At 35.2% G+C, this 21578-nt stretch overlaps 1 long non-coding RNA gene across 1 annotated transcript; it reads right to left on the bottom strand.

Moving 5' to 3' along the window:
- Nucleotides 1-6270: 6270 nt before the first annotated feature.
- Nucleotides 6271-21488, bottom strand: LOC149918947 (uncharacterized). Its single transcript, XR_016464670.1, has 5 exons — nucleotides 21460-21488; nucleotides 16558-16610; nucleotides 14422-14503; nucleotides 12040-12107; nucleotides 6271-6772 (listed from the first exon to the last, which is right to left on the bottom strand). It is a non-coding gene; the product is annotated as an uncharacterized LOC149918947 (long non-coding RNA).
- Nucleotides 21489-21578: the final 90 nt, after the last annotated feature.

Below are 21578 nucleotides of genomic sequence, written 5' to 3'. Positions count from 1 at the left end.
AATGAGAAGTAATCTCATGAATAGGGACTGAATTTACGTTTTATAAATGTTTTCATTTGTGCTCTTGCAGTACTGCTAACTTTGAAGCATGGGTTTCTTTTTCTTTCTGCTTTGTGAAAAAGGAAAGCAGACCCAGGAGACACACTAAATTTCAAGAAACAGCTTTGACAAATTAGCATATGCTAATATTAGAAATGCTTAGGGATCCTGAACCCTAACTCAACCTTAGTTATCATTCTCTTCCTCCCTCTCAGTGTCCTCAGCATCCAACAGTCCATAAAGACCACCACTGCAGTCTCTCAAGATGATGAAAACAACATTTTTATTGAAGATTTAGCTAAGCAAATGTACTGAAATAAAATGTCTTTTGGTATGCCTATACTATAGTTATACATGCAAACTCTGAGTATAAATGAGGTTCAGTATGTGAGATTCATCTGAGTGAATGTGCTCCCAAAGCACCTTCTTCCTTGGCATTTCACCACTCCCTGATCCGAAGCCTACTTGCAAAAGTCCGTCCTGCCCCTGGACTTTTTTTCCCCTCTTCTACCCCAGTCTCTGTCTCTTTTTCTTTAGACCATCTGAGGATATTATTCTGGCACTTTGCTTTCAGGAATTTATAATGGCCTGCCTAAGGCAGCAGTTGCACATGCGAAAGCATACTAAAAAGATCAGGAATGGAAAATTTAAAAGTACTAAATATGGAAAACATACGTATTATTCTTCAAATGCAGTTGCTTCCCTGACTTCATTCTGTGAGAACGTGGACATTTATTACTAAAATATTATCTTGTATTACATCTCTAATGGAATCCAATTAAGAGACTAGACTTAGTTCCTCAAAATTTGTCCCAGTTACTTTTTACTGTGCCCTACCTCTCAGCATGAGTGAACCAAAGTACATGAAGAGACAGCTTTCCTTAGCCTCCAGTGCAATTTTGTATTAATTTAGAACATGTAGCCAAGGAAAAATAGTGTTCAATCACCATTAAAATTTAATGTACTTGCATAAGCATTTCGTAACAGTGTCGGGCTGAGGATATGGAATTGCAGTGACAAATATTCAAATATGAAATCTATATTTATTCTTTTCAATCACTCAAACAGAAAATGAATGTTTAACCTCAAGGTTGCTGTCTGACTATTACTTTACATTCCTTTTTAATTGCTTTTTATTAAAGTATTCATAAGGACACCTATCCATATTTATACAAACAGATCGTATCCATATATTTAAATATAGCATTAGGCATAATGTTTAAATAGACTTAAATGACTGGAAAGTCCACCTAATTTGTTTACAAAAGGACTATGAGATATAAGTAATTCAAGTGTTATGAAAAAAAATATTTTTGAGTTGCTTGTTGGACTCAAACATGGGATGCTGTTTGGCAATGTGAGCTCACCTCAAGACCATACCTTAAGAGCTACTTCCCAAAGCAAAGGGGAATTGCCTGAGCTTCTCCTTGGACTCAGGATGAGCTATGTCTTTGGTGTTACATCTTCCCCTCTATTTCTGGATTCTGACACCATATTTGCATTTAGGAAAACACTACTGTCTTGTCCTTTTTGGAGTTCTCTGTTGAAGACAAAGAGATGTGAAAGGGAACTTAAAACCCTAAATAACTGCTCTGGAAATAGTAGACCTAATTTTCTGTTGCTCTACATTAACCACTTTCCAAGAAGTTTCCTACTATTAACTCTTCTCTGAGCTTGAGTGTTTTCAGAGTTGCATTTGCATGCTGAGGATACTTGGGATCAGACCAAAAGAAATTAGCTATTTTTACCACTGAAATTTTTGTGTGGTCTTTAAACTGTGTTGTTTTTTGTTGTTGTTGTTGATTTTGTTTTTGTTTTGTTTTGTTTTTTTAATGGGAATTTTGTAACATGAACTACTGAGACCACAACAGAGTTTCTGGAAAGAGAGGAGACTGGCACAATGTTCTCACCAACAGCTCAGAAATGGCATTTTAGAAAATCCATGCACACAGTCTCCTAGTCATTGCACAAATCAAAAGAGTAATTAGCTATTCTGGCTTTATTTCTTGGGGCTTGGGGGGTTGTTTGTTTTTAGATGTATGATTTTGAAGGTCTCCCACTTTATTATGAACAGGAAGGAAAACAAGAAACTGAGTGGACAGAATAAATTGTTTGGTACCTGAAAGTAGTCTCTCCTTGGGGAACTGTGCAGTCCCAGGCTACCTGTTCCTGTTCCCTGAATGTGTACCCCTATATCTGTACATGCTGCTTGCCCTTGGAAAACTCCAACAAGGTTTTACTTCTCCTCTGCCAAGCTCCAGTGGGTGCTTGACTGTCTTGACACCAAAAATTCACAGTATTAATGAATAAAATTTTTTGATCAGATTTCTTTTTTTTTTTGGAAAGCAAATATGTTATTTCTTTTTAATAGGAAAAACAAACCTGTGCATAGAAGCTATACAACTAGAGGTCAACCAGAGATGGCAGACAGTTTCATTTTCTTCTTTGCACAGGTCTTCAGTAGCACAAATATAGGAAGTGATCCAACATAGATGAAGTTAGAAAAGCAGTTACTGAATTGTGGATTTTTTCTCTGAGTCCGTCTAAACAGTTGAATTTCAAGTTAGAAAATACATTGCTTCTTGTTGCCTTGATTATTTTCCCTTCATAATTTTTTTTTTTAAATCAATTAGTACTCTTCCTTCAGAATCACTGCAGACATGTACAGCTCTATTCTAAATATTCTAAATGAGAGCCTCAGTCTGAGTGGTGCATACCCTGCTAATCACTGTAGATAGATCTTTGCTTTCACCAGGAAATTTCAGGTTGAAAGCACTAATAAATCACTTTGAAATTACTCCAGTTGAAATACAACAGGCATGCTTCTAGCGACTTTTTTGACAATCCTTACTCCTTTTTCACAGACATCTATACATTCAAACAAAATGTATCCCTACCTAATTTACAGGCCTTTCAGGGAAACACTAACAAACGAAAAAACAAAGCAAACAAAAACAAGCCACCTTTACTTCCCTTGAGTTGTCCCTTTCCTTCTCTCCTTCAGTTCTCCATTTTTTTTCTTTTGAAGGAAAACACTTTGAGATACCTATCAGATGAAGACAAAAGATACTCTCCACCAGCACTCTTCTCCATGATGGTACAAGGCATTCCGATAGATGTAGAGAGACTTCAATGACTTTTTGAACCTTCAAATGTTTGTAAACTGAGCCCTGTCACAGTGACTCTAGTAAGTACACAAGTGAGTTTTCTCCCTCAATCACTGGAGGACTGGGGACTTTTTGCATTCCACAGGAAAATCTTTGAAGCTCTGAACAGTTGGACATCACACGTGCAATGACTAAGTAAGGAGTATGTGAAAAGAGTTCCTAATTGTAAAATAAAAAAAAAAAATCTATTATAACAGAAGTAAAATGGAGGAATGGAACATTCAGATCACAGGTAAAGCTGAAAAATGATCTCAGGACAGGGCTCATATCTGATGCAATAGAAAGTGTTTTACTGGATGGAAATGAGAAGGTAGTTCCTTCAGGTCAAGAAGCATAAGGAAGTCACACTTGCAACCTCTTCTTAGCTGAAGGATTCCCTTAGGAATCCAGGAATTGTGAGGGCAGTGAAGTTCACAGTCCTTGCTGGACTTGTGATGCATAAACTTCAGACATTTGGCATCAGTCTAACACTTCACTGAAACAGCAAAAGCCACTGAATAAAACCTGATAATGGTTCTACTCTTTACATATACATGCGTAGCATATGAAATTTTCACTGAGTAGCAGGGAAACTTTCATTTTAGTGCAACTTATTGTTTTCTGATGAATTAACACAATGATTTGCCTAACTGATGAAACAGTTGAGCCTTGCCAGAAAGCTCAGTTTATTTAATTTCATATGGGAAAACTGCTGTCAGTTCATATCGCAGCTCTCTAGTTTGAAAATGCATCACACATCTGGGGGAAGATCCTGGTCTTGCTTTCCCTATGTGCCAGTTCAGAATCATTCCTTTGACTCCAGTGTAACATCTATGACACTGTGGTACTGAAAGGAAATTTGGACACTTTTCCCAGCAGTTTGCACAGATTTTTGTTTGCATGAACAAAAGCCTGACTTTTCATTTTATTTTTTAATTGATTAAAACAGTAAGAAGATATTACTACAATAAGAATGGTATTTCGATGTTTTTCTTGTTGTTGAATGAACAGAGAAGTATATTCACAAAGCAAAATGCTCTAGATACTTCCCCATCCCTTCAAGATGTTTTTGGAAAGTCTAAGCTATTTTCTTTAGTAGTAAACTCTTCTCTGCATGCTTTGTCCCAATTATAGACAATAGATGAGAGTTCAGCTAGTTCTTTGCAGCTGACAAATACAAATCACATTTTAATCTGTCAGCAATTATTTAGAGACAGAAAATCAGAACCTCTTCTTTATCAAAGCTGTTAAAATGAGATAATTGTGTTATTGTTGTTTTTAATTTATCAACTTTTTTTCCTATAAGAATCAGTTCTTAGCCACCCTCAGAAGCAGCACACCAACACCAGTGATCTCAGTCAAGTGTGGTTAACTCCACGTTTGTTTTCTGAGTAAAATACATCTTCAATTCCACCAAGTTCAGACAAGTAATTAGATACTGCTTGTAGATGAAGAAGCATAGATTATTGCCTTACCTCTTCAAGATGGCAAAGAAGCTGTACACTCACAAGCTGCTGCAAGGAAACAAGAGAGGATGTCCAGAAAATATATTATCTCAAAAATGTCACTGAATGATAATACTGTGAAAAACTGAAAATAGATAGAGTATTTCACAGGAATTTCTACTTTCAGAGGACCCGTGCTTTACAGATATTTTTTTTTTCTATGAATTAGAGTCTTGGCCCTAGATCTTTGTGCCAGAGGTCTAGCTTGCACTGATATCAAAACTCTCAGATTCATGTCTGACAGTCATAGCTTCAGGCAAGTTAGCTGTTTCAGGTAAGCGCCCATACCTCTGAACACTTCTCTGCCTCAGCCTAACTACTATATCTAATCGATTCATGAATATTCATGCAAGGTAACATTAATTGTGATGCTATTGTGTCACTTCTAAATAATGAAAATCTCTTCAACAACACCTGTGAAACTTGCCTGACTTTTAAACTAGGCCTAGCTACCTTTTTTTTATGTGTATATTTTATTATATCACAAATACCACCCTGGGACCATGGTCAAACAGATGATTTTGAGAGTTGTACTCTAAAAGAATGAGGAAAACATAAAAATACTCTGCAGGGAAAAGTAAATTAGGAAGATTGGTTTCATTAGAAGGCATATAAGCTTTTGTGATCCATCTGTTAGCAGTAGCTCTCTTTATTAAAGAGACCCGGATGATCAAAGCATTGCAATCTGGAAAATAGGAACTGTTAAAATTTGTATTGGAGAGAAAAGAAAGAGAGAGAAAAAACAACAACAAAAAACCCAACCATAGCAAAACAAACAAGCAAGCAAACAAAATCTTGAACAAATTTAAAGTAGAAAGATTTTGAGAGACAGAAGTTAAACAAAAACAATACTTTCAAGTTCTTGCATTTTTTGCAGAGAGGAAAAATAGGACCTGTCCCATGTAGGCTATTTCTATTTGCCTGGCTAGCTAGAGTTATGGGAGATAATGACATGGACTATCTAGTTATCTTTCCAAGTTGGTACCCTGTCAGGCTTTTTCTTGCTTTCACTCTCCTTTAATCTTATTTCTGTACATCATACATCAGAAGCTTCACAAGTTCATGCAGTAGGATTGCTTGTAGAGAACTCCAGAGATTAAAAGCAAAAGAGAGAAGATCTTGACATTTTTTATGACTAAAGGAAAAGAGTTAGATGTACAAAAGAATCTCCATTCAGGGATGGTAATACTGTTGTCTGGAAAATGTGAAAAACTTTTAGGTTAATGGTATGGACCTCCAATTTGCAATACATGAAATGGTGCTTTGGAAAAATGACTGTAATCAAAGATAGAGAAAGAGAACTGTTATGCCCATTGTAACTTCTGGTGAATATTTACATGGAGTTAAACAGAATTACCTGAAATATATAGATGTGCTAAAGCATTTTGGATAGTGCTTCAATGGACTATGCGAGAGAAGCAGAATGAAAATAAATTTGAATCCACTACAGATAGGCAGAAGGTTATTGGGCTGAGATGTTTACCTGTTCTGCAGGACTCTGGATGCAAAATCTATGAATGCTTTAGAACTTTGATTAAGCTTAAAGAAATTAAGCTTTAAACTGTTAAAACACTGTTCTTCAATACCTTTATTTTAGACTCAGAAGTCTTAGAATACAAGCTTTTTTGGATCTGCCAAGATGTAGAGCCAGAGAATTAGCATTAAGAAGGATGAAATCTGTAATATTTTCTATCCTCAGGCACTCATCTTAGCCTGTTCCCATGTCTCTGTCTTCACTATCAGCAAGCCAAGTATGATAGTACAGACAGAGCAAACAACCATATAGAATGCACTGCAAAAAAATCCAGCCTTTTAAGACCACGTGGAGGAACTGGGAAGAAGTGCCTTCTTATAAATTCTTTCCTCTGCCTTGTAGAATACATATATGCTCTGGCCCCAGACTGTCTTCAGGATGCCCCTTCTGGTTGTAGGTAGCAAACAGTTCAGCACAGACTCTTGGGTCAAGAATCTGAAAGATCCACAAAAGACAGTGTGCCAGGCTAAAGAAACATGTGCAGTAACTGTCCTTAAATTCCTAGAAGTCCTGTGATAAATCATTTCATCCCTTTCTTGCAACCTCATCTGAAATGGACATCATGAATTTAATTAATATTTCACAGTTCAGTAATCTTTTAGGCAATGTTACATGAGAATAAAGTAAAAATGCACTTTTTAGAACTCCAACATGCTTGACATGCAAGACACAGATTAATCTTAGATGATAACTGGGTTATTTTTCCTCTTTGACGTCTAGCAGCTTCTTGCTCCCATTTTGAATCCTAAATGTATGATTCCTCTACTTAGTTCAGTGTCAAGGTCTGAAATGGCTCCTACAGTCATCAATCAAATGAGTCATGGACCAAATCTACCTTACACACATTGTTGAGCTTAAAGTATACAGCTCATCTTAAATTCAGTAGGAATATTTCTGTTGACTTCAATAAAATCTTTCAGTATGTTTCTTGGAGGAAAATTAATGTATCTTTCACAAGTCAACATTAAATCTTTCAGTCTCATAGAACTTTTAAAAAAAAAAATTAAGTAATTCTTTTCAAAGCGTAAGTAATGTTTTTGATTGCAATAGAAACACCAGCATAATGTCATTTTAGCTCCCTTCAATGTTTCTATGCAGCCTTCAGTATTTGAAGGGAGCTTATGAACAGGAGGGACACTGACTTTTTACATGATCTGACAGTGAAAGAACAAGGAAGAGGGAATGGTTTTAAACTAAGAAAGAAGAGGTTTTGGTTAGATATTCAGAAGAAATTCTTTACTCAGACAGTGGCGATGCCCTGGCACTGCTGCCCGAGAAACTGTGGGCGCCCCATCCCTGGAGGTGCTCAAGGCTAGGTTGGATGGGGACCCAGACAGTCTAGCCTAGATGTCGAGGTGGTGGCCCTGTATGCAGTAGGGGAGTTGGAGCTTGATGATCCTTGAGGTCCCTTCCAACCCAAGCCACTCCATCTGATCAGAGTGGCAGCTTTGCCCACTTTAGGGGGTTGGAATGAATGGGTCTTAAGGTCCTTTCCAACTGGAGTCATTCTATGATTTTAATGAAATCTACAGCATTTAAGGTAATATTTATGTAAATAGAGTAAAAACTATATTATGAGGTAATAACAGATGGAACAGATCTGAAAAATACATGTACAGTCTTTCTCCTTTTTCCTCAAAAGTTCTGCTTAATTTTAATACTTTTGATCTGATCATAAATCTCTGAAGTTTCAGTCCTATCTCAAAGCATTACAATAAATTGCAGCTTTTCCAGTGATGTTTCAACATTTTGATCAAATATATCATCTTACTTTCTTCTTTAAGCATCAAGTTTTCAATCTGTATTCATACCACTTGCTTTTAACACTATCAATAGATTATTTCTGAAGTTGCATTTGCAGGAGTAACTTTAAATGAATTTTGAAGTCAGTGTTTAGAACAATGTGGGGCTTTATGGGTTGCTGATATACATTAAGGAGAGAACAGTTTGTTTTCTGACACAAGAAAACTGATGCCAATTAGAATGAAACTATCAAGCCTATTATTTTGAAATGTTCAATTTGATCATTTACTCTGAATATTATACAAAAACAGTGATTAGAAAGGTTAACATGTTCTATTAGGAGACTATGAGCTTTTATTAGACCAATGAGCTTTTATGATGTGATCAGACTCAGTTGCAGATCAGCATCAAAATAAAGAAAGGAAAAGATCATACATTTTTGTTCAGTTTCTGTATTTCATTTTCCCTTCACTTTGGCAGAAATCCTAATATCATATTTCATCAGTACCTGGATTTCCTTGTCTTAGCTTTTCTCCATAATTAAATTAAGCACAGAAACAGAATAAGGTTCACTGGACACTGACATTTGCTCATCAGCAGCAGGCAACTAGAGGTTTCTATATTGTTTTTTATGCTAATTCTGTCTACCTTCAATTTCCATCTTTTGTTTTACAACTGTCCCTTAATATCCACGCATACTTTCATTAATTTTGCAACAATTTTGAAATCCCATGATCTTATCAGTTTCTCTTTGATTTAGTAGTGTTCTGTGCTGAAATCTGCTTTGTGATAGAAATAATTCAAACTCTGTCAATTTGAGTCACTCATTTCACAAAATCAATTTGAATGGAAGAGAAAGAACTGAATAAAAGCTGACCAGGGGGTTTAAGCATTTGTCCTGAAGTATGTAGAAAGATATTTTCAATTTCTGTGCACATAGAAAATTAAATAATATAAAGTGAAATAACATGTACAGAGGAATTCTCCATGATGAGAGATTCATGTATTCATAATGAAATGTGGGGAATAAAATAAATCACCTTCTGAAGTAGATAATTCCCCCCACATTTTTTTCCCTAATAGTAGCACTACATCAAGTACCACAAGGCATTTTTCCCATTATCATTAGCAACTGCAAATTTGACCTGGGCAGGAGACAAAGTTCTTCTGTTAGTACAATATCTTCCTCAGAAAAACATCAATTTGGTGCAATCTCAAAACATGTGAAGTAAATTAATTGACACCATAGTGTCTTGATGTATTTGATTTCACAGCTATGAATTAGTTAATATTTCCAAAAATAGAAGTATACATCCTTTTAAACATGAGGTAGTTGACAAATAAAACAAAATTGAAGACTTCCACTTGTGAGCTAGGTTTTGTGTAAGAATCACTTAATGGTTTCTAATAGGTTTTCAGCTGAATTTTTTTCCTTTTGAAGATTTGCAATCACAATTTTCCATCAGCTTGGAAGTGATAAAAGAAAACATGTTGGGTAATTTTTCCCATTCAAACAGTTCTGATATAATAATTTTACATAAATTTCATTAAAATGAAACATTTATGGGAGAACGTTGATAATAATTTTTTTTCTAGTAAATAAATAATTTCATTAAAACAAAAACACACAAGCTCACTTACTGCTAGATTTTCCTTGGGAACACACAGTCCTCAAAGTGCAGCCCACATCAGCATTTATAAGGGAATCTTCCATCACTTCAAAATGCATTTCTTACCACATGCCAACAGCCATTTCTGCACATCCCTTCAAGTGTGCTCCCAATTAGCAGTCTGCAGGGACACTGCTTATTGCTCACACACTCAACAATCAATAGCTGAACCTTTGAATGGGAACATAACTAATGACTGGAACTCCTTTGAATGGGAACGTAACTAATGACTGGAACTAGACAGCAGGCTCTACTGAAAATGATATATGAAATTGTGATGAAATATGAAATAGTAAGACTATCAATATAATATTAACTTTGAGTTCCTTTGTATATATGAGGAGTTAAGGACATGTCGTCATCTATTTCTACACATAAAATAGGGGAACTTATTGTCGTAGAATCATTTCCTTGCCTAATTTTAATTTTTGCTCAGCATCAATCTTCAGCCTAATCACTCTTAAATTACCTCTAAAAATAATAATTTTATATGCAGTAAATTCCGATATATTACCCAAGAAAATAGATTTTAATATCAGAATATTACATTTGCTACAAAAACATTTTATCATAAAAACATTATTATTAATTTCATTTGATGATAAAATCTGATACATTGCCTCATTTGTTATCGCTGTTGCCTATCCTGATAGGAATTTTGTATGTCCATTGTAGAGGAAATTATGCTTAAATTTAGACACAGCTGTTTCCTTTTATTAATTTTGTTGGCGCCATAAGGACTTTGCTGCTAACTATTCTGGCAGTAATTAGTGAACCATGAAAATGGACTTGCTAGTTGAACTTATGATACTTTTGTTGTAGCTTTGGAGAAAGTAAACAGTTTTTCCTGTTAGGTGGAGATGATTCAGCTAATATTTAAATATTTTGAAAAGTAATGATGTATCATAAATCACTGTCATCATTGCTGAGCCATCAAATGGTCTAGAAGATATCTGAAAAATTCTGTCATGATTTGATGCAGTGGAGTAAAGAAAGTGGAGTTCACTGAAGACAAGACATTGGAAGTTGTTTTTGTCTCTGGTAAAATGCAGATAACTCTCCATTTATATCACTGACAACCCTGCCCACGACAGGGGGTTTGAAACTGAATGGTCTTTAAGGTCCCTCCAACCCAAGCCATTCTATGATTTTATAATATTAAGGAAACTACAGGTGCCACAGTACACTAACATTATTCAGAATTTCTACCAATAGTTCTTAGTCTTTCACAAAATTATGTATGCAGGTGCTAATACAGATGCAGTTTAACTTAATTCTCCACAAAAGACTAGATGTCATGGAACTGCTTTAAAAAATATCTTAAAATACTTTAAGAAAAATTCTCCTATATTTTAATAAAAAACAAGTTGGTGAAACAATGAAGCTCTGAATCATAGAGTATGACTAAGGAAAAAAAATAATAGAAACAAATTCATTTTTCTTGACAGAGATACTGGGCAGAGAGAGAGGAAATGGTAGATATTCTTATGGATGCATTTGCTCATCTCACATTCAGAAATTTATTTTAAAGTATGCTTATCCTGTTATTTGCATCAAATCTCTTTGGCAAATGATCATCAGAAAGCAGGTGCAATGGCAGTAATCATATTGGCAGTGATGTTTGTCTAAGCTTTTTTTTTTTTTTTTACAGTACTCAGACTCAGTTATTTTTATACTTAGATATGTTCTGAGTAATGACATTTTATTAGAAAGCATTTTAAAAGTATCCCATTCTTTTTGCTACAATCACTGTGGGTGAAAATGGGAAAGCAGTTTTCAAGAAAAAATGCACATTCTTTGAAACAGACTTAAATATTTATGTATAATAGAATTTATACATGAAAATATGAAGAAATATTAATAAAACCACTGAATCTTGCTGTGGCAAATATCTTATGACTATCCTTGTCTATTTTCTCATCTATTCTACTATAAATCTGATAGCCTCTACTTTCTATAATTTGTCTTAAAAAATTGTAAATTTTGTTCTAGGTTATGTTTACACAAAAAGCTTTTGTACATGTGCCCTTGTAGAAAGGATCATTAAGGACTTAAATAGTTACTGGAACTCATCTACTGAATGTTCCAGAGCACTGTAATGTAAAAGCTTATGTTCCACATTCGAAAAGTTGAGTTTTTGATTGTTGATTTGGTTTGCTTGTTTTTCCATGGGAGAGGAGGAAGAGAAAAGATGCCAAGGCAAATGAATTAGGAGAATCAACTGGAGAGTTACTATAGTTAATCAAAACTTTCATGGTACTTATGCAGAAGAAAAATGCCAGATATTCAACAGCTATAAATCATTTTTTGTTAATACGGATCAACTACACTGATTTACAATATTCAGTTTCTTTAATCTTCTACTGTTATTCTGAAAAGGATGTATGAGGCTGAGAACATACTTTAAAAGACATATCTTCCACCAGTCAGAACATCACAGCAAAAATTCAGCACCTACGGAAATTACAGCCTGAAAAGAAGAGAATCCTTTAAGTTCCCATAGTTCTGCTCACTGAAGTCCCCACAGAGTTTAATCATCATGAACAATTTCACAGTTCATTGACAGATGAGACACATATCATAATGCAACTGCATGCAGTACTGGAAGCAAACAAATAGAAGAGTAGCACTATTATCAGACATACTAAAGACAACTCTCCAGAATATATTTTTGCCTTAGTAATAGAACTTATTTCTCCCTCATTATTATGGTGCTTTCAAACTTCAATACGCACATAAATATGGGAAGTTTTCTTCTTTAAGGTCAGTAATTATTTCTTGGCAACCATCCCAGGAACCACACTCCTACCCACTTAAACTAGTTTTAAGTGCATGTAGCCCAGACATCAGTGTGGTACCTCATGATTTATCATCAGTTAAATATGATAAGAGTCAGTATTTCAGTCTAGATATGAGTAGTTCAAACTGGGTTCAATATGAATTTCATTTTGTGGACTAAGACCTTGAATCCAAGTCCATAGATACAGCAAGCTCTTCATGTATCGATCACACAGGAGCTAAGGATGCTCAGAGATCTTCAGGATAAGTTCAGCACCTTCCAAGACTACGTATTGATACTGATGGGCAAAGCTTCCTTAGACCTATTATCACAAGGTCTGGCCATTAGAAACCATGGACATGTTGGGTAGCAAAACAGTGACAGTATTAAATGTTTTACTGCAGATAACAAATAAACGTAATGAGTATCAGCATGGGATAAGTTGTTCAGAAGAGAGGAAGACACACAGATTGCATCACAGAAGGAGAAAATGCCTTCTTTGAACTAGATACAGTATTTCTGTGATTATTTAGTGGTTTATTTTATGACAGTGACAGCCTTCAAAAATTAATGGATGCCTCCAAGCTCTCAAGTAATGGTGCTCAGAGAGCTGTGCTAGCTGCATAACTCACTGAAATCCATGGAGGATTCTCAGTACAAACAGAACCCTGGAAAACGTTGTGGTCAGCATCAGAACACCCTAAACTGCAGTAAAAATGGACAAAATTTATAGTAGTGAGTGTTTCAACTTACAGTCAGCTATTAGATGGGATTGTTCACATTGCCGCCTTCAGTGCAGTGTAATAAAAGTCAGCATTTTATTTACATCTGTATGAGAGAATATCATTTGGGGAGCAGTTTGTTAAATAGCTGTAAATAGCATTTTTACTATCCCTTTGCATTGCTCTATATCATTCCATTTCAATGGAGAAGAGTGAGCCCATGCAGCTCTGCTACCTCCTGCCATTGGCCACAGGACCCTTTCCAGGATTTCTTGGGGGAGTCATACTACTGGGCTTTCAGTGCTCCTGCTCCACTTCTCTTCACATCATCCTCTCAGTTCTTGCAACAGCTGGAGAGGTAAACAGCTGCTGAATACTCCCCTCCACAGAACTATCCTTTTTTTTTTGTGCTCAATATCCCCTATAGCTAAATAAATAGAATCTTGAATTTCAGGTTCCTTAATTTGCTTTTTCTCCCCACTGTTCCAGGTGAGGCTTTTGACTATTTTCTACACAAGCACTATTTATCTTCTTATCTTTTTTCACTTACTTCCAATTATATATCCTTTCATTCTCAGTCTCTTAAATCTGATGTTCTCATTGATACACCTCACCTCTGGGTGGGCTGTTCTTCTACACAAGATGCAAAGTATGTCACACAAATAGAATAGTGCATACAAACTCAGTCAATAGCCTGATAAGACACTGGATAGACTGTCAGTGGGAACCTTTATAGACATGAAAAGAAACATGGGACTAATTTTACATAAAAATAATCCTCCTCAAATTTGATGTCTATATTTTTATGTCCCTAATATATATTATTCTTAGGTATACAGTCATTCCAATATTCCCTAGCTTTAAATGAGAAATAGTCATATGTTGGTAATGCTGAAATGCATCTCCCCTCCTGAAACAGAAATGCCAACACCCTTAATGATTCTCCATACAACAGTGCACCAGCTTTGCCAGAACAACTTTTTCCTCTGGTACGCCATTTTACAGCAGTCTCCAAGTTTTGTATTGGTCTCACGAGCTATACAGTAATGAAAATCTAGAACTGTTTGTAACTAGTATAAATTTTATTTATTACTAGGTACTATATTATAGGACTACCTATATCACAATCAATGTCTTAGCCGCTTGAGCAAGAGACTGTACAAATTCCTAGTAAAGCATACTTGCTGACCCAGGGATTTTAAATAAACAAGATGCAGTGTTAAAGGAAGAAAGATATGTCAGTCTTATCTATGTGCAAAGAACTGAGAAATTAAGAGGCTTACCAAGACAGAAAGATCATCCATACGGAAGTCTGGATTTGAAACAAGTCTCAGAATTTTTCTCTTGTGAACTTGTTTGAACATTCTGCTTTTGAAAATAGAAATCTAAATAAATGTGGATGATTGAATACAAGAAGAAACATTAAAGTAGCAGAAAATAAAGCAAATATCTATAAGTTTCCAAGCAAAACAGAAGTCCAGTTATTGCTGCTGCACTCAAAGTGCTAGGAAGACAGTCTTCTGAGCCTCTGAAAGACAAGGTTTTAAAAGCCTACAATGCCTCCTGGAGCAGGACAAAACTCAGATATTTCGAGTGCTGTTAAAGCATTTTCAGTTTTCTTTTAATTCAGCTTGAATAGAAAAGTTAAAATGGTAATACACAATTGAGAGGTTTGATTGAAGTGTAACTGCACTGCCTCAACACCTCTATGCACCTAGATCATATATTGCCACACAAGATAAATGCATTAATATATCCAGTAAATCTACTTAGATTGTGATGTCAATTATCAAATGGGGGACCAGTACCAGATTTGCATTAAAGGACAAAACATCAATATTTTACAGAAAAAGACAGCTATACAAACATCTAGCAGAAATAATAGTATAAATATGAGCAGATGCCATGTTTTTCCTTGAATGACAGCAGGGAGTCTCCATTTTCAGTCATTTTTCAAGTTGGCAGATAGGACTGACTCCAGTTGGACCAGATGCCAACCAGGAACCGAAACTGTTCAACTGCACAGACTTCAAAGACAAGCACAGAAGTAAGGAATATGACAGAAAGAGTTGGCAAATCTGATGCTCTGAGTATCTCAGCCAAATGTACACACCCTCCAACTCAAGCTATTCTGATTTACTGATTTTGTGTACATTGTTTGTTAACCTCATTTTAATAGCTACAGATCAATTTCATTCTTTTACTTAGTCTAATTTCTTAGTATTTAAGAAACCAACAAAGCTTTGTTTACTCTGTTGTGTGACGCTTTTTATTAAAGCATTTGGATCTTTCTTTTACAACCACAGTAAAAATAAAGACAAGAGTCTATATTTTTTCTTCAATGTTCCCCTTCTGGGACAGAATATATTTCAACAGTTCTATGCATTTACCATCTGTATTTTTCTTTCTTTTTTTTTTTTTTTTCTTTGCAATACACAGAAAACAGTAACAGAACAATTTTCTTCATATCTTATTTAAATAAGGGAAAGATAGCTTAGTGCAAAACTTACTAAATTTTTTAAGCCAAACCATGTGTCATGAACTTGCCTAAGTGATTAGAGAACATGAAAATCCTTGATCTTAGATTTTAGTGGATAGTATTTTCAGAGCCTAAATGACTCTGAGATATTTAACAGAAACATGGTGAAAGGATATTTCACCATAGAATAATATTCATTCATCAGAGGTCAAGAAGTGGAAATTAGTTTTGATGAACCAGTGAAATACACATGAGGCAGAGCTCCCTAGTAATGGTGTGCATGATGGCATCTCTCAGATCTTCTGGAATTTTCTCTTCCGTAATGAAATTGCACCTAAATACATTTAATACAGGGAACCTTTGTTCCCACCACTTGGGCCATTAAAGTATTTTCCCAGCCAGAGAACAAAATTATAGTCATGCTGTCTTCTATTTGAGAACCCCAAAGACCCCAACTTCTTTTAAGCCTTGAAATCCTGGTGCTGGAAGTACCGTGATTAGTAGCCAGCCTGGAATTTCCCATGAGAAATGTACTAAATCCCATCAACTTTCAGGGACTGCAGACCTCCAAATCAGATAAGTGCATTCTATAGTCTTTCTATTTGCAGCTAAACCAAATCGGAATTTAAGAGTCCTAATTGCTTCTAAACTTTTGAAAATGTTCTTCTGGTTTTCAGTATGTGTTTTCAGCTTCTGAATCTCCTACCTGCCAGAGATGCTTCCAGTAGATAGACACGAAAGCAACTGTAATTCAAACTGAGGAACAATCTCAACATATCAATGAAATATCAAAATCAATAAGGTCTTGAGAAATGAGGAAAAATAAAAAATGAAATCACATGAAGGTAGCAAAGTTTTGTTACCTTCACTGATGGGACAGTGAGAAGATAGAAGGCTGAATAAAAGTGAACAATAAATTATCATATGAATTTGACTCTACCTTCCTTTTCACTTAATGTTATTCTTCACATGGACTCTTCTTTCCATCAAGATCTGTAAGTTTATAAGAGGCCTTATAGCAATAAATATTCAAAGTAATAAGCTAAATTTTTATATTTTCATTGGTATGATTTTCACTTATAATGCAGATGTAATACACTATTATATAGTATCACTGTGAAACTGCAAGCACTGAAAAGAACGCTTCTATCCTAGGAAGCTAACTTTCTGGATGTTTATGAATTTCTTATGTTATTTATATGATTTTAAAATTGGTTTGAGGGCCTGATATGTTTGGCACTGAGAGTTAGCAGTAATGAAAGCAGAAATGTACCTTCAGCATGCAAGTAAGGGTATGTCCTTAGGAAAAGGTAATGAGAAATTCTAAATATTCTCCCGTCTCTCCTTCAGATCTACCTTGCAGGCTGATTCAATTCTCCTACAGATAATGATCAGAAGGATCTGCAAGTACACCAAGTCCCTATTTTGAATATACAAAAAGATGGTCCTGAATTTATGTGTGATAACTTGTTTACTAAGTAGCCTGTAAATCTTTAAACTGAGTCTACTAGTTTCAGATCAACTATTTGGTATTCTGCTGAAGAAATTAAGCACTCTGTTCAAATGAAAGCTACACTGCATATTTCTATTACCTATTACTTTACCTATTACTACAATTTTTTGTTGCCTTTTTTTTTTTTTTGAGATAAATTGATCACCACTTACACCATCCTAATCAATTCTCTTCTAGTCTTGATAAAGAAATACTGTAAGACAAAAAAAGCAGCACAAACACTGTGTTTCAAGGAGTTAACACCCACTGTAAGAGCAGCAAAAAAAATTGAAAAATTTGAAAGTTCTACTAATGTTAATTGTGGAAAAATGAATCAGCAACACACTAATTTTCATTCAAATGAGATTGCATATATTTATATATATGCAGGGTTTATTAACTATTCAGTTCTAATAAGACTTCTACTTGTCCTTGCTTCTAGTTGACTGTCTAAATGAAGAGTTCTATTGTAAAACCATCTGGGTTGTCCTTTGATCTCTGAGAACATCAACTTGAAAGGTGTATAACTGAAAGGTTAATCAGTCTGTGAAAGTGCAGACCCCTTTCATTTTTTAAATACACATTATATAGCCTGAAATTAAAACTTCTTTGGGTCCATTAATCAATCATAACTCATTGTAAATTATGGTTTAGGCAAACCAACAGCTCTGCCAGCTGATACGATAAAAGTAATTAAACTGTTCCAAGAAGTTTTTAGGATCAAGTTCATTATCATGACATATCTAGAACACCTTTTTAACAAGGTTTCTGATACTAAGGAGCATGCTTTTTACTAAGGATGGAGAGGAAAACTGGAGTCTACTTCACGTTTTATCAGATTAGATTTTAGTTGTCTTTTTCTTCAGTTTTTCCCACATTCTGTTCTGCAATCTCTGTATGCTTCTAAGATTATTCTGAGAAAATTTACAATAAAAGGAAGGAAACGCAGTGATGCAAAGTACAATTTTTGCATGTTTTCAATAGAAATTGCCTAACAATTACCTAGCAGTAGAGTGTTCTACTAACAGGTAGTTAAATGATTATGAGTAGGAAGGCCTCTAAATGAGAAGACCTATATTTTGTGAATGGGGAACCTCATGTTTTTGTTTTTGTTTTTTTTCCCCTTCCTGGGAGGGAGAATAGTAAGAATTATTAGAGGCTAGGTTCACATTACAAAAATTTCATCTAAATTCCAATTCCATTTATATGATCTTACTGAGTTTGGTTTATCTTGTTACATAATGCAAGTGCCTAAATGTAGCAATTATCTTCCATCTTTCATAACTCTTCTGGTTCTGAGCTTTTGCTAGGTTTTGACTGAAAAAAATCTATCCTATTTCCCATCACCTGAAATAGATTGGATAAAGAATGAGGAAAATGAGAAGATATGTACTTGTATTGTAACCATCTCTATTTATTTTACAAACTGTTTACCAACAATAATAGAAAGCATATTTTGAAGCTATTCTGAAATGATTTTGCTTTCTGAAGCTCATTTTAATCTGAAATATCTGGGTGAACTCTGATAAAGGGTATTCTACTTTTTCAAGGTTTTTGAAGAATTAGAGGGGAAAACGTCTTTTGATAGTTGAAGAGACCTAAAACCACCACAGACAGATGTATAAAGGCAAAAACAAGAATGGAAAAATAATAAGGTATGCTCTGGGACAAGTATTGATTTGCTGATACTATTAATCATTAGTGTGACAGACTGTCAGTTTCTGACTCTTTACATCTCTGTGTAGTAGATTATGGTTATGTATGTAAATATTTTTCTAAGTGCTGTCTTTTGAAATGCGGAACTATTCTCTTCCTCTTTAGAGGAATTAAATGAACATGTAAGCACAATGGTAAATCCTACATTCACTCCAGTTCAAAATTTTCAGCCTAGAGCATATCTAAGTAATTAGTAATATACTTGCAGCATTCTCCCATGTTTGACTTCATCTCTGTTCTCAATGTTATAAACTGAGAGAAAGAGACATGTCTCTGCACAGAATAACTTTGAAATTTTCTATGATTCATCATCTACCTCTTCTTCAATTCTTTCTCCTAAATGCTTTTAAAGTATCTGTAAAATTCTTTATGTTGTTTGTTGCTATGGTTCCATATTGGTTTCTGCTAAGGCTGGTTTTCATGTCTCCTTACCAATTATACCATGATTTCCCCACCCTCAGTCAAGATGATTCTGTCTCACTCAGCATTTTTGGCACCAATAAATTTCCTCATCCGGAGGAAGTCACTTTTGTCCTTTAGGAGTTATGACATCAAATAATTTAACAAACTTTTCCATCAGTGAGCTGTCTGTCCAGTCCATTATTTCTATTTCCTTTTTACTTTAAGAATTCTTTAGAGAAAGTGAAAACAGTCTATTTAAATGTATCTAACTACAGATATTCTAGTCTCTTGCCCTAAGCTACTTTCATGACGAAGCTTAGCCACAGGTCTAAGTGCCAAGCTGAATTAAGATTTAACTGCAACACACAAGGCAAATAATGTCATAAATCATCATAGCCCTACTGATGCCCATAAGTCATCTGAGGATTCAGTCCAACAACCTCTGTTGATAACACTGATTGTATAATTAATAATAATAATAATACAGGATTGTTCCTTAGGGACTCTGGTGGCTAATCTTAAGCATGCAAATCTCCTTTGGAGTGGCTCATATCCCTTCAGTCTTGCAATACTGAAGTTTTACATAATGTCATTGTCTAGTTTGCTACTGCAGTTGATGAAGAAGAGATGAGAATCTTAGAAAGAAAGTTTGGTTGACTAGCCTGAAATAAGTTTGGTTAGGTAAGAGGAATCCTCCTTGCAAAATGAGACATATTCATTTCTAAGTAGTATTCTAGAGCTACATTTTTGAATATTAGATCATGACGTAGCATAAATTTTCTCAGGATTAATAAAATGCGCAACATTTAATCAACTTATTTCTGTAATCAAAACATATGCTTTGAGTGATTTATCCTTAAGTACTAAATCTGCTAAGACATCAAGAACCATAACAATTTACAGATGTCACAATCTGTAGCATGTAGATGGCAAAAAAGGAACTTACATTAGATACTTATGGATACTGAGAAAGATTTAAAACATCAGAAACCCTGAGCAAAAACTTGAGTTTCACAAGAAACGCACCATCCTTTCTAGCCTGTCAGTTAAATCTGACACCTCTCTTTCTGGAGAAGTTGCTGGCTTCCAGAGCATGGAAAACAGAAAAGGAACTAAGGGGAAGGGCAGCCACTTCCTAAATAGGAGATAGCATCTGCCTTGGAGACCAAATATTGTGATAGTCTTACCAGTCTCTTAGTAAGAAAAAGATACAGTACAATAACAGAGGAGTTGTCAGACCAGGTCAGCCCAGCTGCATATCTGGCCCAGTAGCCATACCCCACATCTGAACACCACCAGCTCTTTCACAAGAAAGTGTTAAAGTTTGGACAACTATACAGGTCTAATATTATTAAAAAAAAAAAAAAAAAAGAAAAGAAAAAGCCTTGCCAAAGTCAAGACTTAAGTGCTATAGGCATGATTTCAAGAAACGAGCCATACATTACTCACATAAAGTGCTTTCACGTGGTGGATTCTCACCGATTTTGATTTTATAATACCAAAAGAAAATCTTTAAAATTTGATTTACTTTCTTTTCTACCATTACTTAACAAATGACAGCAAAAATACATTTGAGCAGAGTGAGGGGCAGGGGGTTAAATTCTCTGAAAATCCAAGTGTCTTTGAAAGTGCTTGAATTTGTCATTTCAGAACATTGTCAGGTCTGCTGATTTCAGTGCTGTGAATAAATATTTCCCTCTCTCTGTTGGAGACAGAGAGATTCAATGCCTGGCAGAATCTGTAAAGATGCACACAGCCCAAAGACATGATGAAAGTACTGTCGTCACCAGTCTGGTTGACAATGAAGTGTTTATTAATAGTGGTGGAGGAAGTAAAACATTAGAGAAGCTTCTTTTTATTGTTTTAAGTCTGAATAGAGATTTTTCTTTTTAACACCACCCTATTCACTACTTATCTAGGAAGAATAATTCTGAGTCATTCAGTTAAGATTCTTGAAAAAGGACTTGACAGTTAGGGGTTTTGCAATTGGAAACATCTCAGAGTAGCAGCTAAGGGGAGAAAGAAATAGAGAAAGCAAGATTTTCACTTTCACTACAAAGGCAGATACTAGGTGTCTCAAAGTCCTGCATCATCCAGAACCCTATTTTAATTAGTTTTGTAGAAGACTCTTGGAGAGAAAAATGATAGCAGATATAACTGCACCAAACCAGTTCAGGATCATTCACAAAAGACAAGAGACCACAATCCAAAAACACAGAAGGAACAGCTTACCACTTTCTGAAGATCAGGGCTCACCAAACACTTCAAAAAAAAAAAAAAAGAAAAAAAAAAAAAAAAGCAGCAATCTCCAAGAAGAGAACCTTTCCTTCTAGTGGCCAGCACTTAAATGA

Source organism: Phasianus colchicus, chromosome 2 (genome assembly GCF_987193195.1).
Source record: "Phasianus colchicus chromosome 2, bPhaCol1.hap1.1, whole genome shotgun sequence".
In the NCBI taxonomy this organism is placed as follows: domain Eukaryota; kingdom Metazoa; phylum Chordata; class Aves; order Galliformes; family Phasianidae; genus Phasianus; species Phasianus colchicus.
The sequence above is the reverse complement of the archived record's forward strand: the minus strand, read 5'-3'. Positions and strand labels throughout refer to the sequence as shown.